Source organism: Lissotriton helveticus, chromosome 4_1 (assembly GCF_964261635.1).
Source record: "Lissotriton helveticus chromosome 4_1, aLisHel1.1, whole genome shotgun sequence".
In the NCBI taxonomy this organism is placed as follows: Eukaryota; Metazoa; Chordata; class Amphibia; order Caudata; family Salamandridae; genus Lissotriton; species Lissotriton helveticus.
This window is the reverse complement of record NC_136063.1, coordinates 1270644823-1270667095: the sequence shown is the minus strand read 5'-3', so window position 1 is coordinate 1270667095 and position 22273 is coordinate 1270644823. Positions and strand designations below refer to the sequence as shown.

The window sequence follows — 22273 nt, the reverse complement described above, 5'->3', positions numbered from 1 at the left end:
TAATCAAAATGTCAATTTTTATAGATGTAATTACTCCTTTTCATGAATGTTCCTATAAAAATTAATAATTCATATTTTAAAGAAGTAGATTTACTTTGAAAGACATTTATATGTAATAATAAAAATCCTAGGGTGTAGTACCCAGTCTTACAGTTAGATAAAGAACAGGGAGGACTTCAGCTACCCCAATTACAGACTTATAGTTAGGCATCATTATTGGAAAATAGTGTTCACCTCTCTTAAGAAATATACGTTTTTGACAACTTTCTCTTAATTCAGGTGTTGAAAGAGTCTGCAATTGAAATACCAGCTTAAAAAAAACAGCATAGCTTTCGAAAAAGACCAGGTAAAAGCTGCTTTATGAAATTGAAAGTCATCTGAAGCTTTTTTTTTTTTATTCCTGGTATGTGCCACCGTGCCATGCCTTTACTTTAATGCAGGATTGTAAATTCTTAGAACTCAACGTGCCTAAGTCCACTTTAAATACTTGGAAGACAAAGAGATTTACCAAGTCCAGGGATTTTATCAGCCAAAAGCACATAACGTGGGAGGAAATTATTTTACATCATGGGGAAGAGATCCATCTGCTACTTGTTAGCTTTATGCAGATATTGGACTTCTTGACAGCGAATTATTGTGAGGTGAGTAACCAGACATATACAGTAATGAATCTTCTAGCTAACAATAAACTGACAGCGATTGGGAATTGGAAGAGGTTGCAGCACAAGAATAGTAGTTCATCTGTGATCTGTGCACTTTTAGATACAATTTATAGAACAACTAATAGAAAGATAACAATAGGCAAATGTCAGTCCATCTCAGAAATGGGTTCTAAATCCCTGCGCGTCGCTAATTTTAAAAGAATGGCTTTCTTGTCAAGATGGGTAGCATAATATACACCACATAGTCTTCACAGGAAGTTTCTGATCAGCGTTTTCGGTGTCAAATAAATGATTTGCGGAGGTTGGCTACATATTTTCTTAACATGCTCAGCACTTTATCAATTTTGCAATAAGCTATTTCAAGAGTTGAGCAAGAGTGTCCACCTCGTAATTGAGGCGTTAGTCATCAGCAGATTGGACTATTGCAATGGTCTTCTCTTATCAGCTAATGAAGAACAGCTCAACAAATTGCAAATAGTCCAAAATACCGCGGCGAGGCTTGTCCTTAACGTTCCACCTAGGACTCCCTCCCGCCCTCTGCTGACTAAACTCCACTGGCTCCCAGTGCGGCAACGCATTAACTTCAAAATCGTATGCATTATTCATAAATTTCTGTCAGGTACCGGTCCCAAGTATCTGACAAAAGCTTTCTTACCTTATGTTCCTGGACGCTCCTTACGTTCCAGCAATCTGCAGTTAATACAGGTACCCATAATTAAAAAATCCAGGCAGGGAGGCCGCGCCCTGGCCCACACTGGACCTGTCCTCTGGAACTCAGTGCCTCATATACTGAGACAAATCACTAACCACCTAACCTTCGGAAAGTCCCTCAAAACTCATTTATTCATAAACATCTAAACCACATAATCAAAGTCTAACTATCCCTCTGACCATGGATCAGCACGAGTTATATTCTTCCACTGGCAAAAGCGCGGAGATACCCCTTCGGGGGTCGAATCAGGCGCTATATAAGAATATAAAATAAATAAATAAATAAAGTACTGATAGATTACATGTTTTGAATTTGGTTCTTTTAATGAGTGCTTTCATTTCTAACTCCCTGCTACAGCCCTGCTTAATGAAATGTTCCCACGTCAAGGCTTGATCAATGGTTTAGTCCACTCAATATGTCCAATTTAACAGCAGTACAAAGGGACACCCTCTTTGGCAAAATAGCTGTTTCAGAAGTAGAAAAGTCACTAAAAGAAATGGCTAATGTAAAAGCTTGTGGAATTTAAGGTATTCCAACTGAAGTGTATATGGTCTTTGCGAAGCAATTGCTTCCCGTTTTAACAGATTTAGGTAAACATATTAGAAAGGGAGCTGACATTCCTAAGTTTTTCAAAGACAGTAATTGTTATCTTTCTTTAGAAAGCCCAACCATCAATGAATGTAAATTCCTATAGACCAATACATCTTTCAATTATACACTATTCACTGAAGTGTTGGCAGCCCGAATCACCCCAATTACACAAACAACGATCCATAAAGTCCAAAATGGCTTTTTACTGAATAGATCTGTTTAATACAAATATTTTGATTCAATCTATCGATTGCTTTCTCTAGCAATCAAGTGAAGCGGCAATATTGATGATTGATGCCGAAAAGTCTTTTGATTTAGTCTATTGGGAGGACCTGTGTTTTATATTGCCCAATTCAGATTGATTTCCTGATCAATTTTTAAAGAATGCTTAAGATTTTATATCAAAATGCTGTAGCCAAAATTATGATTAATAAAAAAAAAAATAGGCTCCATGATATTTAAGAGGCACCCATCAGGGTTGTCCATAGTACCCCAATCCTTTTTAATTTTTTTAATTGAGCATTTGCAAGTGAGGCTCCGAAATAAGGACTTGATTGCCCCGCCACTAGAGGGGACAGCGAAAAATGCAGCTTTTCGCCCATGACATCATCCTGTACTTTAAAGCCGAACAGGCTAATATTCAAGGACTTATGATTTACATTCAAGAAAATACCACTGTGTGGGGGAGGCTATAAAATTAGTCAATCAAAAACTAAGCTTCTATTGTTTAATGCAAGAGCTAATGAGCTTCCTCAAGATCTTCAACTATAGTTTGTTCCGAAGAGCCCAATTCAATACCTGGGAATATTTGTAATGGACCTCTTTGCAGAACTATTTCAACTTAATTATAGTGCCAAAATTAACAAAGTTAAAAATGTATTGACTAGATGGGCTTTACTTCCATTAGCTTAGATTGTCCAGGTGGCTTTAATCAAAATGTCAATTTTTATAGATGTAATTACTCCTTTTCATGAATGTTCCTATAAAAATTAATAATTCATATTTTAAAGAAGTAGATTTACTTTGAAAGACATTTATATGTAATAATAAAAATCCTAGGGTGTAGTACCCAGTCTTACAGTTAGATAAAGAACAGGGAGGACTTCAGCTACCCCAATTACAGACTTATAGTTAGGCATCATTATTGGAAAATAGTGTTCACCTCTCTTAAGAAATATACGTTTTTGACAACTTTCTCTTAATTCAGGTGTTGAAAGAGTCTGCAATTGAAATACCAGCTTAAAAAAAACAGCATAGCTTTCGAAAAAGACCAGGTAAAAGCTGCTTTATGAAATTGAAAGTCATCTGAAGCTTTTTTTTTTTTATTCCTGGTATGTGCCACCGTGCCATGCCTTTACTTTAATGCAGGATTGTAAATTCTTAGAACTCAACGTGCCTAAGTCCACTTTAAATACTTGGAAGACAAAGAGATTTACCAAGTCCAGGGATTTTATCAGCCAAAAGCACATAACGTGGGAGGAAATTATTTTACATCATGGGGAAGAGATCCATCTGCTACTTGTTAGCTTTATGCAGATATTGGACTTCTTGACAGCGAATTATTGTGAGGTGAGTAACCAGACATATACAGTAATGAATCTTCTAGCTAACAATAAACTGACAGCGATTGGGAATTGGAAGAGGTTGCAGCACAAGAATAGTAGTTCATCTGTGATCTGTGCACTTTTAGATACAATTTATAGAACAACTAATAGAAAGATAACAATAGGCAAATGTCAGTCCATCTCAGAAATGGGTTCTAAATCCCTGCGCGTCGCTAATTTTAAAAGAATGGCTTTCTTGTCAAGATGGGTAGCATAATATACACCACATAGTCTTCACAGGAAGTTTCTGATCAGCGTTTTCGGTGTCAAATAAATGATTTGCGGAGGTTGGCTACATATTTTCTTAACATGCTCAGCACTTTATCAATTTTGCAATAAGCTATTTCAAGAGTTGAGCAAGAGTGTCCACCTCGTAATTGAGGCGGAAGCAATTTTAGTATTATTGGCTACTCATTTGTTGTACTGGTAGGTTGAGCATGTTCAATATGTTATTTGCATTACTATGTCTGTTTCCTGGTCTCTGATATAACAATACTGGAAAACTAAAAATGTTCCAACATTCAAACACTGGTATACAAAAATGACGAGGATTTAAGTTTCAGGGGATGCATATGCACGTGGGTCGGGAGTTTACCTAGGTTCCTAGCAATTTGGAAAGCATTTGAGTATTTTGAGTATAATCCACCTCATTGATCAGTATTGAATGTAAAGTTGTAAAATCATGTTCAGGAGTTGTTTTAGAGGTAAGATTTAATGAGCACATTCAGCAGTTTGATTACTAGGAAGGGGAATATAGTTGCTATTCGTTGCAGGCGCAGAATCAAGTACTTAACTGATGTAATTATAATGCACTCATGCACTTTAATCAGTGAGCGGGAGGATTTCTCTCGGGTGTTTTTGTATTTCATATTTAGATAGCATCTGATGAACGAATGCTTGTTTATTACGGATGGATTCTAAGTAAATGCATATAGTTATAATTTGTTAAAATTTGTAGCACTTTAGCACTTACATCACTTTAATCAGAAGGGGGTGATAGTCGTGATCTACTTTTCAGTGAGATTTGTTTGCAAATGTTTTTTGAAGTGAATGATGTAACTACTGCACGCAAGCACTTGAGTCTGTAAAAAGGAAGCTATTTCTTAGATGGGCTCTGTTCTCCATTTCGAAATATTAGTTGATGAATGATAAGTTAGTGTTGATTGAGATCAAGAAAATGTCTAAATTGTGTCGAATTTCTTTTTGTCTTTTCATGTTCTGCTCAATAAAAAAATATATAAAAAGTGTTGATGTTTTCAATCCACATGGTACGCAATACTACATGTTACGTATGTGCATCAGTTTAAAGTTCTTATAATCCAAAAAGTACTGATTGAAATAATACAGTTTCCATTTTCACAAATTAAATCCAATATATCTTCCTGTAATACTCGACGTTGCTCTTTCTCTTAAACGTATGTAAAGGCATGTATGTTGAATCATTGTATTCACTCCCTCACTCCTGCTCTTCCATGTCTGTCTGATTGCATTAATAGGCCATCATGAATTTCTGCTCTGTGATGTCATACCGGGGGTAGAATTAACATGAACAACTGGTGTCTGTTGTGCCGTTTTCATATGTTAAAGAGTCAAAATGTATTCGCATGAGTATAACACACCTATTTCACAGATACATGTGTTTTCAGGCCGATTGGCAATTTTAGCCTCTCGTCTACTCACAGTCCTGAGTGTGTTTGTAGTAGTGGTATTGCAGTAACCTATTTCGACGCCAAGATGAGTTAAAGGGAGCAGGTCATTTATTTCTAAGACTTAAGCAAATCACATCCCCTTTTCTAACATGGTGAATTCGAGTATTACCACAGTAATGGAGCCATTGATTCTGTTTTTTCCATTAAGCAGGTAGTTTAATTGCTTTACAAAACATCTAATTTAAGTTCAATAGGATACAGGTAAATCAATCAAGTTATTTGTCCAGTACTTCTTACCATAAGGTCATGTTTCTAAGCACTAATCAATTTCGGTTGATTTGGAAGAGGTGCTGTAAGATAAAGTGTTTAGCTGAAGCTCGCGCAATGTCATTATTGGCACCCAGGCACCGTTGCCTTCCATACACAGTGCCTCACCCCCTCCAGATGAAGAGCAATAACCTGAGCAGATCTCTCACCAACAGATCCGATTTAGAAGTAATTTGTGCTTACGGCCCGAGTTCAGTTTCTTCATTCTCTTAGTATTTCCATCACAAGTCATTGATGCCTGCATGGTGACACACTTGCTCTAACTAGACCCGGAAGTAACATCTTATATGGGCATGGCCTTTTCTTTGCCTTGTACATTTTGCACAGGTGTCATTCCAACAGAATAACTTGAATAATCTTGCATGACTGAAAATCTATTTTATTTACATAGTTTTCTAAAGCGCGGAGCAGGCCTCAATGTTACGGCTGCAGTGTCTTGGAATTCTGGACATCCGAGTCTTGTGGTAGCTTGCATGGTTCTACTGTTCATGGGCATCCTAAAACACAGCAAGAAGTCTGTAGCTGGTGAGTTTCACTCACTTGAGACTTCCTTCTCTCGTGCTCCTGGTTGCTGCCTCTCACCCATCAAGCTCCAAATGGCACTCTGAGAGTTTGCAGCTGCCTTTTAAAGCTACCAGATAACAAGTATAGTTATGTTTTACATGTTCTTGCCCTTTTCCATCATGATCATGACTGTCTCTTCCTTTTGTTTCTTCCTGAATTTTCCAATCCACTATAGCTCCTGTCATGTGATATTCTTTTGTGTTATAAAGGCTTTAGCCTGATTGTAGGGTGCGTAGCAGCAAAGGCACGCTCCTTTGTTTTGGTTCTTCAATCCCTCCACTTGCCGATTCTGACTTTTCACTCCAGGAGAATTCCACCTTTTGGTTCTAGATAGTTGATTTTCTTCAGTGCTCTGAAGTCTTCATTCTGCAGGGAGGTTTTTTAAGCCTGGACTATTTCTCCTGAGGTGGCGGCAGTTCTCAAGAGCATTTGCCTACCACATTCTAGTGTGTGTTGACATTATAGCATCAGGAAACAGTTGCCCTTACCTCAGGCAGCAGAAGACCCAGATACGGATTGTGAGTAAGTGTTCCAACCTGAACACGCGAAAGCATCAGAGCGCTGTACAGACAACTGAATATGAACTTTGTAGTAGTTGTTATGATATTTACTTCTCTTGGTCGGATGTGTTTGAAAGGTGCATTTAAAAATAGAAGCATTACTATAATACTCAGTCACATTAATATACCTACAGGTAATCCTGCTCCTTCCCCATGTACCTGAAGGTGTTGGTATTGGGCCAACTAAAACTACAAAAAGTACTGTGGAGTGGCATGGCTGAAGAGTTGGGATACTACTGTTTTAAAAGGATGTCAAACCCTCACCCACTAGTTTGTTGCATTCTTCATCACTGAGTCCACACCTAGGTGAGAAAGTACCTCCACTAGACACTAGAATTTGTGATGTCAGCCTAGTTAGTAGAGTGGGCCTAGGTGAGTCAATGCATTTAATCTCTAAAACGTCCTAGAACATTCCCTATTGCTCATAGACTAGTTCCATCTTTCTATAAACATTTAGTTGCACCTAATAGTCTAGCTCTAATATTCTGCTTTATGAAATCCCCCAAACTAAGACTGTGAGGGCAAGAACTTTAGTGGATCACCCTTCTACAATATTATAACCCATTGGATCTTGATATCAGCCAAGTGTCTATCGGTGTAAACAAGTATCTGTGTTTGAACCAGAACAGATTACCAACGGATTTCTATTTCTTTTTTTGCAACTGAGTTCTTGTATACAGGCCTACAATAAAAACACATTCTTCGTTAATTTCATCTGCAGCTACCAGGTCACATCTCTATCACCATGTGTGGGAAATGGGGGTTGCCCATTTAGCCACTCCATTCCCTGGATTTTTTTTTTTCATTACCTGGTTTTGGACTTTTACTGTGGTGAGTCTATCCAACTGAGTCCTGCTGACGGTGAACTCTGTGGGAATGGACTTAGAGTGTGAACTGCTAGTGTCCATCTTTTAAGATAAGGCCACTGCTGTAAGCTAGGATTAGAGGCTCTTGGCTGTTTACATCTTAACACGTGAACTCACGCTTGTGCACATATGTGCAGGCTGAGCATGTAAAGCCACTGTCTAGATCAGCCCTGCATCTGCGCTCAGGTAGTCCATTGCATAAGGGACCCTTAAGTTTTTGGCGCTGACCTGATGTAGGCTGTATGATGTAAGTGGGCATTCGTAGTGTAGATCTTTAGTGATTTACTAAACAGGCTATGTGCTCACTACATTCTACCTTGTGGGTGAAATGTTGACCACCACACAGTTTCACCATATTTGGGGTCTAGGGATACAGGGCAGGTATCTGTTTTAGGGTAAACCGATGCAGATTCACTGTCAATATTGTGACATGGGTACTCCTGGCACTTGAAGGGTTATCCTATTTCCCCGGTTTAGTCACAATCAGATACCGTACCTTTGTTCCTTCCTACTTGGCCACAGTAATTATTCTGCTGGCACGATGTGGATCAAAAGCCTCCTTGTACAATAAAGCCATTTGATAGTGCTTTGCCCTGTTCCTTGGAAAGAAAGAGGTGGAGATGAAAGTTGCACATGCTAATTAACTCTTCACAATGCCCCTGGACTGGGCGCCTCAAAAACAAAGTAGGAATTTCAGCCTCTTGAGTCACACACAGGAGGGGCTTCTCTTGGAAGTTTTGGTGAGAATGGATAAGGCAGTTGTGTCAGTTGGAGTCAGGGCTGAGGCTCCCAGGCAAGTTTTTCCGTAGACTACTTAAAGCCCCCATGTTGAAATGACCCAGAATGCTGTGCAGGAGTGGAGTGGCTCCCTAGGACTAAACTGAGGTGCCTACTTTCCAGAAATGTCCACCCACTTAAAAACCTCTGCACAAGGCAGATACATTTGAAAAGACACTGGACACGGGGCTGTGATGCTGGAATAATGCCAAGCTGGCAGAATAAGCCACCTGACCCCAATGAGAAGAGGCACTGAAGGATTTTCACTACAACTACATACAGGACAGGGGTGAGTATTCCCAGGGCTAGTGATACTGTTCTGCTCATGCAACTGATGAAATATTTGGCAAATGGCCCCTGGGAGGGTTCCCCTGAGACTTCCCCAGGAGGCCCAAAGATTGCTCCTGGTAGCTAGAGCTGGACAAAAGGAACAAAACATGATCAAAATAAAGTGATTCGGCCCTATGGGGCCGCCACAGAAATCACTTTTAAAAGCTAGGTCCCCAGGGAAGACTGAGCAGAAAACAGAGCAACTAGCATAAAATCTAGTATAAAATCCAACTATCCCCTGAGTAGGTCAATACCCGGATGGGGAGTGTGCAGCCTTCTTAATTAATTTAAATGGGATGGGGCATGCATGGGGGCCCCCCTCCCCAGAGCTACATTTACCTCCTGGTACCCCATTCCTCAGAGGCCCCTGCAAAACACTTGTCCTGGGGGCCCCATCTCCCTAGGACAGTCGAGAAACCAAGTGTGCCTTCACGCTCTCAACCCATGGAGCTCCCGGGGAGAGCCGGCAAATAAAGAAGAATGCCAGTGGCAAAGCCTCTAGGTAAATATTCACACCTTGGAGAAAAAGGAGCATCACAAAATTCTCTGAGGTGCACAAAAATGTGTAGTTCTATTTTATGTTATCCCCAGAGAGCACATGAGCACCACCCATGTGTAATACATTGTTTTTAGGGGCTGCTAGAAGCACGACAGCCCCCACCTGTGCCCCTCTCAAAAGTTGCCAAATGTCTTCTAGGGGGTGACATGGATGCCCATGCAAAATGTTTTGTGTAATTTTAAGCATTCTCGGGGCTTGAACATTTATAGAAAGGCTCCGGAGTATGAGGACCTCTGTTGGTTGGTTGGTTCCATGACTACAGTAGCAGCAGGGGTAAAGTAAAAATAAGATTTTTTTACACATTAAATGATTTGAATATGCTTTTACTGACAGTGTTGTCATTTGACATTGGGTTGTTACATCTGTTAATGAATGATGATGTAAACCATATTGACTTGAGTAGTGTTTTTATGGTTATTTTTTAACATGCTTTGCCTTTTTATTAATGTGGTGCCACCCTGATAAAGCCAGTAGGCATGCCCTTTGATAATTAAACTCCCCTACATTGTGATGTTGTGTTTTATATAGTTGGGGGTATCAGGATTGTAGAGTTCAGGGCTTGCTGAGGTGTGAATTGTTGTAAGGGGGTCACAGAAAATACTTCCATCTACCTAGTTGTACATATTTGTAAATTGATGCACAGTATTTAGTAGTGTGTGCACAACAGTCATTTTCCTTTCCTTTTTATAAGGAAAAGCAGTAACTGGACAATGATTTATTGATTGTTGTTGAATACCAGCGAGCTGAGGATACTAGCCCATACCACCTCCCCTGAGTAGAGCTTGGAATGCTCGGCTTCGCTACCTTGAGAGTCAAGTGCTACAATGGTGTACTTTGGTTCCAGTAAAGAGAGTGTTCCAGGTTTGGTTACATAGTCAGTAGGTATGATGTATCTGATAATCAGGCTCATTAAAGAAATGAATTGGGGATTTTATAAGCTAAGAGGTAGGAGAAAATGTATTTATTTATAAAATTTCTATAGCGCACAAATACCTTCCGGTGTCTCGGCGCTAGAGCTTACAGATTGCAAAAGGGTTCCTATTGGGAGTTTACTGATTAAAAAGCCAAGTTTTAAGATGCTTTCGGAATGTTAGCAGTGATGGGCTAAGTTTAATGTAGGGAGGGAGCAAGTTCCACAGTTTAGAAGCGGCAACCACAAAGCGTTTGTCTCCCCATGTGGCTTTTTTTGTGCGTGGGATTTGAAGCTGTTGGGCTGAAGATGAACGTAATGTTCGACTAGGCTTGTAAACACAATTAGCCTTTTAAAACAATTCTGGTCCAATGTTGTTCAATGCCTTATATGTGATACACAAGGCCTTAAACTTCGTACGGCTTCTAACCGGCAACCAATGTAGTTGACGAATGATGGGAGAAATAGATGAATACTTCGGTGTGCCGGTTAGAATCCTTGCGGCAGCATTTTGAACAAGCTGTAGTTTGTTCAAAACTTGCTCCTGCGCGTTCAACAATAGGCCATTACAATAGTCCACCTTAGACAATACCAAAGTGGACATTAGGGTCTTGCCTGCATTTGGGGGAAGAAATGGAAGCAATTTCTTTACCATTCTTAGGGTAAAAAAGGAGGCTGAGACCACTGCGTTGGCATGGCTGACAAAAGCTAGCTTATTGTCGAATAGAACCCCCAGATTCCTAACTTTGGATACTGGTGATGGAGGGGTTCCTAACTCCGAAGGCCACCAAACTGGGGACCAAGACGGGGTCAGCTCACCAAATACCATGACCTCAGTCTTGTCAGAATTTAACTTTAGACAATTCTGATCCGGGGCGCCACAAACGCTATTCCTCACCTGGGTGTTGTTGGAGCTGGAGTAGCCTGCCCTTTGTCCCCCGGGATACCGCTGTTTACCGCTGTTTGCCGCCACTGCTTGCCGCACCCGCTTCGCGGTCAGCAGCGAGGGGCGGAGGCTGCTTGGGCTGTTGGTGTTGTCGGGAGGAGGACTTCGCGACCAACGAGGGCTTGTGCTAGCAGGGACTCTCAAGACCAGGAGTCCCTGCGCTGTTCGGGTGTGCACGGCCGTGCCCCCAGCGAGACACGCCCCCCGCCTGCAACGCCCCTTACTTAACAGCTCGCCTGATGCTCAGCGGGACGCGAGCGGGACGCCGAGCGAAGCCCGAGCAAAGGGCGGGCAGTCTGTGGCAGTCAGGGGCTGTCCGAGGCTTGGCTGAGCCACCCCCTGTCATCTGCTATCCATTGATTAAAGACAGTTGTCTTCTGGTTGGGGGGCCAGCTGCCATAATGCCTACCCGTTCAGGGAAAGCGTTGAGGGGAGGGGGAGAGGGGGCTGCAGGGTGCACTACGATAGGTACGATGGATAGATTCATCACTAGAGTAGCTGCCGTCATAGAAAAAGAGATTGTGATGACGGAGCGCCGCCTCTCACAAGAATTTTTTCCAGCGAGACGCTCCTCGATAGGAGCGGCTGCACAGGCCCTCTCTCCTACTTTCATCCATCCTACCCCTCCTCTCCCTGGGATTATGTCCGAGCAACAACGCCTTGCTGAAATAGGGGAAAGTATTGATACGTTGGAAAGTTTGGTAGTACAACCATTGCCCCCTAGTTCCAGCCCTGTAGTCATGGGACTATGTCCCACTGTGTTGCCAAGCCCCTCCATCAGCCAGGTCTGCCACCTACCCACCCAGGCCCTGCCCTCGGCCCCGAACCGGGTGTGCTTGGCCCATGACTCCTTGGTCCGCATTAAAAGGAAAAGGGCTGCGATTACCCGGAAGTGCAGTTCTCCAGTATTAGGGGTGTCTTTCATAGATTCACATGCCTGAATCATTCCCCGTCGTCGGAGTAGGAGTCCCACGGTATATAAAAAAGCAGTAATATGCCATTTGTACATAGCAAATAACAGTTATAATAAACCAGGAAGTAAAGTAGCCTCAGCTACCAATGAAAAACTTCCACAGTAGTGACTATCCAAGTCATTATGTTAGACCAAACTGCAGCCAATCAGGCCACAGCTCCCACCAAGGTATTCTCCCCAGAGACCCAGGCTGTCAGATTTTTTACCGCACGTCGTGTGATAGGGAGTCTCTCTGAGCTCTGCTCAGTTTTTTCTCTACTCTTGAAAGTTCTCACTTTCAACCATGTCTACATCTAAGTCCCTTTTCAGGGCCTGTGAATCTTGCGGAAAGGCAAGGCTGTTCAAGGAGGACCCGCATACTTTATGCATATATTGCTTGTACCCTGATCATCAAGCTAAGGAGTGCAAGATATGTCGCACTTTTCCTACCAAGACCCTCAGGGACAGAGAGGGTCGCCTGCTCCTGTGGATCCAGAGGAATAAGGATAAGGACTTGCCACTTTCTGAGGTAGGAAGTTTGGCCTCTGTCTTCTGTGGGATCTAGAAAAAGAATGGCTGAGGGTAAGGTGACTACCCCTAAGGCAAAAGTGGCGAAGCAGGCCCAGCTCACTCTTGACGCTGACGAGCCATCTACCTCAAAAATGAAAAAATCCACTGACAAATCTGTGAAGCCAGTATCAAAAAAGACTGTGTCTTTATCGTCACCTCAGAGGCCAGTTACCAAGGCAGCGACTTCTCTGCCGGTTTCCTGTCAGACAGCCACTCCAGTGACTTCTACCATGACTTTTTCCTCACCTAAAACTTCATTGGTGATGTCCTCGGCGTCCTCTCCAACATTTGTCCATGTCCAGATTCGTCCCATCTCGTCGACGAAGAAGGTCTCTCCAACCGTCGACGAGCCTCCGTCGAAGACGCACTCATCAGCGTCGACAAAAACCTTGCCGTCGACGACAGCTTTACCGTCGACGAAGAAAACATCACCGTCGACTACGCCACCGTCGACGACGGTGCCGTCGACCATCCCATCGTCGACGAGGAAGACCCCGTCGACCATCCAGCCGTCGACGAAAAAGACCCCGTCGACGACCACGTCGACGAAGACCCCGTCGACGATTCCGTCGACGAAGATCCCGTCGACGAAGAAGTTGGTTCCGTCGACGGCCCCGTCGACGACGAAAACAGTCCCGTCAACGACGTCGTCGACGACGAAACACGCCACGTCGACGAAGTCCCAATCACATTTGTCGACGGAGCATTCAACGACGGCGACTGCATTGCTCAAGACAAAATCTACGCCACAAGACATCCCAGTGGCTCAAGACACTCCAGTAACCCCAAAGCTGTCATCTTGCACGGATATCCAAGTCTGGTCAGCCAAGAGTAACGTTATCTCATTGCCATCTCCAGCCACCACTGCGGCACTACTACAGAAGCGCCCATCCCAGTCTGCATGTATGTCGCCACTAACAATGCCAGACAGGCTCTTGGATTCTGACGTAGAGGACTCTGGTGATGATTTATTTCCAGCAGCCAAAAGTCCTTCTGAATTACTTATACTGGTAAAGGATCAGGAAGAGGAGGAGCAAGTGACACATTCACCCAGGTTGGATACTGCACAACCACCAGGGACACAAATGCCTATGGAACTTTTCAGAAATTTAATGTCCATGCTGGACGATTACTATCAACGTTTTCCGCCCTCGGAGTCTGGCGACTCGCATATCTCGTCCCCACAGCCCAGGGTAGCCCCAGATTCCATGCCTACTATACCTGAAGACACGGGGCATAACCCACGCATGCCGGTGCCCTATAACCAAACAGAGGATGAAAATAATGAGGAAGAGGCTCAGGAAGAGGGTGAATTAGATGAATCAGATTCGTCGGAGTCTGAAGATTATCAGGCGGACTCACCTTCTCCAGATGAACAGCCAAAGTCTGAATCGCCACCTGTGGATATTGCAAATTTCCATAGGATTATGGACAATGCCACCAAGAGATTCCTCATTACCATGGAGACGAAACAGGACGATTGTTTCCTGTACGACTTTAAGAATTTGTCTCAAAGGCAAAGTTGGTCTATTCCGATTATAGACTTTATTTGGAAAGAAGGTAAAAAGATCACGGCCACACCAAATTCTTTACCACCAGTTTTACCTAGAGTGGATAAAAAATACAGAGCACCAGCTTCTTCACCTGCTTGCCTGATTGGCCAGGCCAAGACAGACTCAGTCATTGCACAGGCAGCTCAAAAGAGAGCAAAGAACCCGTTGTCTCAAATCTCCACTCCAACAGACAGAGACGGGAGGCGACTCGATACCATTGGAAAAAAGGTATCAACAATTGCAGCGACCACAGTGAGGGTTGCTAATTCTATGGCAATTCTTGGCCGATACGATAGGCAAATGTGGTCTGACATATCGCCTTACATTAAGAAACTGCCCGGACCGGTCGGAGGCTATCAAAATCCTGCAAGAGGGGGAGTGTGCATCGTCAGAGATCATCGATGCTGCAGTGGATGTAGCAGCTACAGGATTCAGACAATTGGCAGGAGCCGCAGTCCTTCGGAGAGAGGGATGGTTGAAATCTACATCCTTTAGGCAGGAGGTACAGGCCAAGGTGTTAAACATGGCTTATGATGGCGAGTACCTATTCGGCTCGCATGTGGATGAGGCTTTGCAGGCCATAAAAAAGGATACGGAAACTGCACGATCTTTGGGTACTCTGCAGTATCGCAAATCTTCCTTTCGTGGCGCTAGAGGAAGAGGAAGCTTCTCAAATAGAGGAGGATACTACCAACAACGCTCCTATACAAACACTCAAAACACCCAGAGGTACCAGCCATATAAACAACAACCTTATGGCCAAAGAAGAAATACTTACTCACAGCCCCGACGAAAAGCCACATATCGGGGGAGAGATAACACCAACAAGAAGTGAGAATCACTTCCTGCCGCCAAAGTGTCCCAGCCAAAAACGAATTGGAGGAAGAATATCCCTACATTGCTCACAATGGTCAAAGATTACTACAGACAAATGGGTGCTGGATGTGGTGTCCAAGGGCCACATATTAGAATTTGTAAAAAAAAAAAACAAATTCACCACCAAAGGGGCCGCCCCCAGCACATCTCAAGGAGCTATTCATCCAAATCAATACAATGATTCGAAAAGGGGCAATCGAGAGAGTACCTCAAACCCAGAAAGGAACAGGCTTTTACTCTCGTTTTTTCTTGATACGCAAAAAATCAGGGGAATGGCGCCCAATCCTCGATTTGCGTGCCCTGAACAAATACATCAAAAAATTTACGTTCAGAATGTTAACTCTCCAAGAGATCCTCCAGTTTTTGGCAGAAGGGGACCACTTGGCAACACTCGACCTTCAGGATGCCTACTTCCACGTCCCTATCTTCCCCAGACACAGGAAGTTCCTAAGGTTCAGAGTGGCTGGCAGGGATTTCCAATTCAAGGTGCTTCCCTTTGGACTACGTTCAGCCCCAAGGGTATTCACAAAAATGCTAGCACCTGTAGCGGCCCACCTACGATTGCAGGGTATTCAGATATACCCATATCTGGACGACTGCCTTATCAAGGCCAATTTCTACGACACAGCAAACGAACATGTCCAAAAATGCCTTTGCCTGTTTCAAAGCCTGGGGTTTTCAGTAAACTTCGAGAAATCGGATCTGATTCCATCGCAAAGGAAGTCTTTCCTAGGAGCAACGCTGGATTCCAAGCTCGCTCAGGTCTTCATTTCAAACGAAAGACAGGGGAAGATCCGAACAATGGCAACCACACTCCTCAGAAAAGAGTGCGTTTCTGTTCGGAGATTCAAATCTTTCCTAGGGATGATCTCATTGTGCATCCCTCTCACTCCAAACTGTCGTCTGAGGATGAGACCCTTACAAGAAGAACTCAGTCACCAATGGGTGCAGATATCGGGTTCCTTCGAGGACATCATTACCTTAACACCTCGAATGAAGGATACAATCCTATGGTGGAGTCAGAAACGCCACCTGCAAGTGGGCTGTGCTTTCCTTGCAGAAATCCCCAGATTCATAGTGACCACGGATGCCTCGCTAGAAGGTTGGAGCGCTCACCTTCAAGGGATGACAATCAGTGGCAAATGGAACAATCAACCAAAGAAATGGCACATCAATCTGTTGGAATTAAGGGCCATTTTCCTCGCCTTAAAATCCTTTCAAGCAGTTCTAGAAGGCTCGACCGTGTTAATTCGAACAGACAACACAACGAGCATGCATTACCTGAACAAGCAGGGGGGCACAAGATCAGCCCGATTGTCCCAACAGGCTCAGGAGATCTGGACTTGGGCTCTGGATCACGACATCAACTTGTCAGCGGTGCATGTTCCGGGAGTAGCCAATGTACTGGCAGATTCGCTGAGCAGATCCAAGAACAGCACTCACGAATGGGAACTGCATCAGCCAGCGCTGGATCGGATCTTCCAGAGGTGGGGTTTCCCCGATCTGGATCTTTTTGCAACTTATCAGAACAGGAAATGTACTCACTTTGCGAGCTGGATTCCCCACAGAGAATCTTGCGGGGATGCTCTGTCAATGAATTGGGAACGGATATTTGCCTACGCCTTCCCGCCAATTCCGTTAATTCCCAAAGTCATCAAGAAAATGAAGAAACAACCGTGTCGAATAATCCTGATTGCTCCACGTTGGCCACGACAGTATTGGTTCACGCAGCTTCTCCTTCTGTCAGAGCGCGAACCAGTCCAACTGCCTCAAATTCCAAATCTTCTGACAATTCAAGATGGCAGGGTGTGTCATCCGGACCCTCATTCTCTGAAATTATCGGCTTGGCTCCTCAACACCATGAATTTGCGCACTTGAACATTCCACAAGACTGTCAAGAAGTCCTGGCCAATGCTAGAGCGCCTTCAACAAACAAAACTTACAAACTGAAGTGGAAGCGTTTTTGTGTTTGGTGCCAGACTATGAATTTACATCCAATGCATGCGGAGCCAGAAAAGATCTTACCCTTCTTCTTGCAGTTGGCTAAATCAGGTCTGGCGCACTCAACACTTAGTGTTTTTAGCGGCCATATCACGATACCGTCAGGATGGTAAGAATTCTCTATACTCCTCAAGAATAATCCAACAATTCTTTAAAGGTTTATTTCGTATGTTTCCACCTATACGTCGACCACCTCCATCTTGGCATTTAAATATAGTACTGGCTCAGCTTATGCGCCATCCCTTTGAGCCTATCCATAAGGTCGATCTCAAGTTCATCACTTGGAAGGTTGCATTACTGCTGGCATTAACATCAGCCAGACGGGTGAGTGACATGCAAGCGTTCTCCTCTAAGCCACCATTCTTGCAATTCACACATGACTCTGTGATCCTACGCACCAACCCGAAGTACATGCCCAAGGTGCCATCGGATTTTCATCTAAATGAGCCAGTGATACTTAAGACATTTTTTCCCAATCCGCAGTCACCAGCTGAGCGGACTTTACACACATTAGACATTAAGAGATGCCTTAAATTTTATCTTTCAAGAACAGCTGCCATCAGAAAAACGGATCAGCTATTTGTAGCGCATGGCAGACCAAGACAAGGTTGTGCTGTTACAAAACAGACTATCGCCAGGTGGGTCTCATCCACGATAGGGCTCTGCCATCAGCAAGCAGGTAAACCCTTACAGACCTTACCTAGAGCGCATTCTACGAGAGCAGTCTCCTCTTCAACTGCTTTGTTTGCTGGTGTGCCTCTCCCGCAGATTTGCAGAGCCGCAACATGGTCCAGCAGACACACATTCATGAGGCATTACTGTCTGGATTCTTCAAGCGATACCGATGCCTCGGTGGGGAGAGCAGTCCTGCGTAATCTTTTTCAGTAAGGTGAGCCTCTGGTGATCTCTCCCACCTCCTTTTGCTCTTGACGCTTTCATATGTTGTTGCATTGCTTTCTTTTCATGCATGAAAACTGTTCTTTTGGCGTCTAAGAGCGACTTATTGTATTACTGCTAACTACTCGGATTCAGGCATGTGAATCTATGAAAGACACCCCTAATACTGGAGAAGAACAATAGTTACTTACCTGTAATCTGTGGTTCTCCAGTATTGGTGTCTTTCATAGATTCACATGCACCCACCCACCTCTCCTCAGAGTCTCACCCAGACTGTTACGATATACTTATATATACTCTGGTACACTCCAGTGCTACAAAAATCTGACAGCCTGGGTCTCTGGGGAGAATACCTTGGTGGGAGCTGTGGCCTGATTGGCTGCAGTTTGGTCTAACATAATGACTTGGATAGTCACTACTGTGGAAGGTTTTCATTGGTAGCTGAGGCTACTTTACTTCCTGGTTTATTATAACTGTTATTTGCTATGTACAAATGGCATATTACTGCTTTTTTATATACAGTGGGACTCCTACTCCGACGACGGGGAATGATTCAGGCATGTGAATCTATGAAAGACACCAATACTGGAGAACCACAGATTACAGGTAAGTAACTATTGTTCCTCTACATCACTCCATAAGCGCCCGAGGAAGCATGCGCCAAGTGGCCCCGGTTTAACAAATAGCTGCGGTTCTGCTATGCAGAACTCTGCTCTAGTAGGAGGTAATGATCCTCTGGTAGATGTGGCCGAAGCTGTGCAGGCTCACCCTATCCCTAGTGCCTTACTAGCAGCATCACAGGAACTGCCTCCCCTAAAGCTACTTGAGAACCTGGTTAAGTCCCTATTGGTTCCGCTCGTTGACCAAGTTAGGGGTCTGGGGGAAAGGCTAGATAGGTTCGAGCAGACCACCCTAGATAACTTTTTTCCACGAAAACTTTTATTAAACTTCAGTCCAGAGCTAGAGAGGATAGTATGGGTGGGAATGATGGAAAGGGGACTACAGTGGGCTTAACCCAGGCAAAACCCCAGTTAACGACTGTATCCACTACAGTAGTAGGCAAGGCCTTGACTAGTGTTTCCGCGGTCCCTGCTACCGTCCAACCGGGAATTATTATTCACACTGCCCAGGTCCACGCAAGTACCCCCCAGCCACCAAAGAACGCAAAAATTAAACCAGGCCAAATGAGGTTGCCAGTAGGAAGGGACCATTCTAAGCCAAAACAATCGGCGCAGTCCATGGTTGATGCCAGGGGAGTTGGCCCAGCTGCAAGGGCAAGAACAGCAACGAGCCATTTGAAAGCTCCTCCCTCAGCGGTCTCTACGCAGAAGGCGGCCCCAAAATGTCTGCCAGTAAATCTCCCCCCGGAGTGCCACCCTTACGTTGCTGTCCTTGTCAATGTCCCCATCTTGAAGGATGCCCAGTTGGAAACCCACCAGGCCCTTAGGAACAAAACCACGCACTGGCTAAAAGCCAACCAACCCCTACCCAGCGGTGTGGATGGTCTAATTCTTGGAGTGCGTAGGGTAGGTTGGGTAGGACAGGGTAAGAAACTATGTGAAGGCGATTGCGTGGTAGTTAACTTTCAAGATACTAGAGTTGCCCACGCAATCTGCAATTCCAATCAGGTTGTGGGCGGTCCTGGTATTATGTGGTGGATTTATCATACTTCTACCCGCGGCCATTCATGAACCACAATGGCCTATCCGATGTGGTCACCTACCAAAACAACCTTGGTGGCCAACGGGACCCTGGGACACCCCAGTTCCAGCCGCATGCGGTATGGCCGACGTTGAGTTGGGGTCTTATGGGGTACTGACTCGTTGATTCCCTCGGGGAGGCTAGGGGGGATCTTACATTTGGTGGGGCACCCTTTCTCTCCCGAACGCTGATTAGCCCTTCTACCACAACAGGAAGGCATGTAGTCCCTATGGTTAGACGGGAACTAGGTAAGGGGCGGGACATTAATGGAGATCCTAGTGGCCCTCCTACTCCGGTTGAGACAGACATGGGCGGTGATGTCGCGTCCAGTAGTATTACAGCTGTGACGGACCCACTTCTTAGGGTTCTCAGCTGGAACGTGGCTGGACTAGACAGGAAGTTGGCCCTGCCCGACTGATACTGCCTCGTTGAGGAATACTCCATTTGTGTGTTCCAGGAGACATGGAGCAGGGAGCCCACCCACAAGGCGGGTTACTCATCCCACTCAATACCCGCTGTCTATCCGGAATCAGGCAGGGGACGCCCCTCGGGAGGCCTCCTCATTTGGGTGGCCTCTTCTCTCAACTGTAGGGTAGAGGAGCACCAAACTAACTGTCCGGATCTCCTCAATATTACCTTAAAAAACTCCAGGGGTTGTGTTATTCTCAACATTTTTTACATCTATGCTCGGGGCACAAAGGGAGGCAGACAATCGCCCACTATAGCCCTCTTAGAGAGCTTACTTAGGTTGTCCCCCTACAAATCGTGCACCCTGGTCGCGGGTGACTTTAACTGTACGTTCGAGCCCCTTGGCTCGGACGTCACCCTTGAACAGGAGGAGGAAGATCAGAGGAGGGGGATACCGGCCCTAGAGCTAACCCCAATCAAGAGATGGACGGAAGTGGCCCTCCAGATTAATACTCTCACTATGGAGTTCGACCTGAGGGCCCTTAATGGTAGGACAAGATCTGATAGAGTGGGCGCCCCTACGTTTAATAGGCCTAACCATACGTCTAGAATTGACTACATTCTGCTAGACGTTCACCTATGGAGCGCGGTGAAAGATATGGAAATTATATCGTCCATGGAGAGTGATCACAATCTCCTCTCCCTTGCCTTGACTCCTTGGTGGTTGGTGGGCACAGGGGGCTCCTCTCTACGCACCATTGCTCCCGGTGAAACAGTTGTCTCGAACTGCGGCAGACGGCTGAAGTGGGCCAAGCTCACACTCTCGGTAGAGAAGGTGACCATCATAACGCAGCTATTAGCCGCAGTCCTTGACAATTTGGATCCCCTTGAGGGAGGGCCAGTAGAGTTGTCAGGGGCATTTTGTGACCAGACCCTGGCCATAAGTAACCTGTTTATTGTCCAATACAGACACATTGGGGCTAAGACACACCCGAGGAGAAGACAGGGATGGTACAACCACAAATGTAGGGAGTCAAAGGCAGTGCTTATTGAAGCTGTAAAATCTAAGTCCCAAACAAGGACTAGGGAGGCCAGGAAGCTCTATTCTCATTGCACGAAAACCGCAAAAAAAGAGTGGGAGGGTAACTTTTGGCGGGATCTCTTGGCCGCTAGTCGAGGGAAGGACGCTAAGGGATTTTGGAACTTGGTGGGCTCTAAGAACCGTCCTGATGACACACTGAGGACATGTACGATCCCAGCCCAGACGTGGTTTAACCACTTTAGGGCCCTATATTCAGCAGTAGAAGGGCCTCTTAATGAGCCTTTTTCCCTTCCCCCACTCTCATTGGATAGAGCCACAGACCTCTTCACTGCACGAGAGGTTATTTTTTTGTTATTAAATCCCTGGTACCCTTGAAAGCAGCTGGCCCTGACGGGCTTCCAGGGGACCTACTCCGAGCCTACCAGAGTGAATGGGTTAAACTGGTTTCTGTGCTCCTGAACGCCATCCTAGAGGGAGGCCCTGTCCCTGAGTCCTGGAAAGGGGCAGAGGTTGTTCCAATTTTTAAAAAGGGCTGTCGGGATCATCCAGGGAACTACAGGCCGATAAGCCTGATAGACTCAACACAGAAGGTGGCGGGAAAAGCGATTCTGGGGAGGCTTCTTCATTGGGTGGACGAAAATCACATATTGTCTGACTATCAGGCAGGCTTTCGTTCCGGTACGGGAACTATCGAGCAAGTGTTCAGACTGATGCTTTTACATTGGAAGGTGGTGGAGCTGGGCAAAGGCAGTCTTTACCTGGCTTTTATTGACTTGAAGACGGCCTTTGACCTGGTTCCTAGGGAGGAACTCTGGAGGGTTCTGCAGGGTCTTGGGCTGCCCCCCTACATTCTGTCGCTCCTTATTAAATTACACACTGATAATTATGCACAGGTACGGTGGGGCCAGAACGGGAAAAAGACCGATAGGATCCCAGTCCTTAGGGGTGTCCGACAGGGATGCGTTTTAGCTCCCACACTATTTTCCTTGTACTTAAATGGTGTGGTAGAGCACCTGCTTGACGAACCAGCAGATGCACCCTCCCTGGGGGGCATGCGGATTCCTACCCTGTTGTTTGCGGACGACACCCTCCTCATCTCTAAAACTCCCCAAGGTCTGCAGAAACTCTTGAACCGCTTCCAGGACTTTTGCTCAAAAAGAGGGCTGGTCATAAATGTGGACAAAACGAAATATTTGATCATGCACCCTCCACGGAA

The 22273-nt window shown here is 44.9% G+C and overlaps 1 protein-coding gene across 2 annotated transcripts in view; it reads left to right on the top strand.

Annotated features, from left to right (window-relative positions):
- ZNF407 (zinc finger protein 407) overlaps positions 1 to 22273 on the top strand; it is a 1826025-nt gene that overhangs the window by 1286498 nt on the left and 517254 nt on the right. The gene's annotated exons all lie outside the window — the stretch shown is intronic.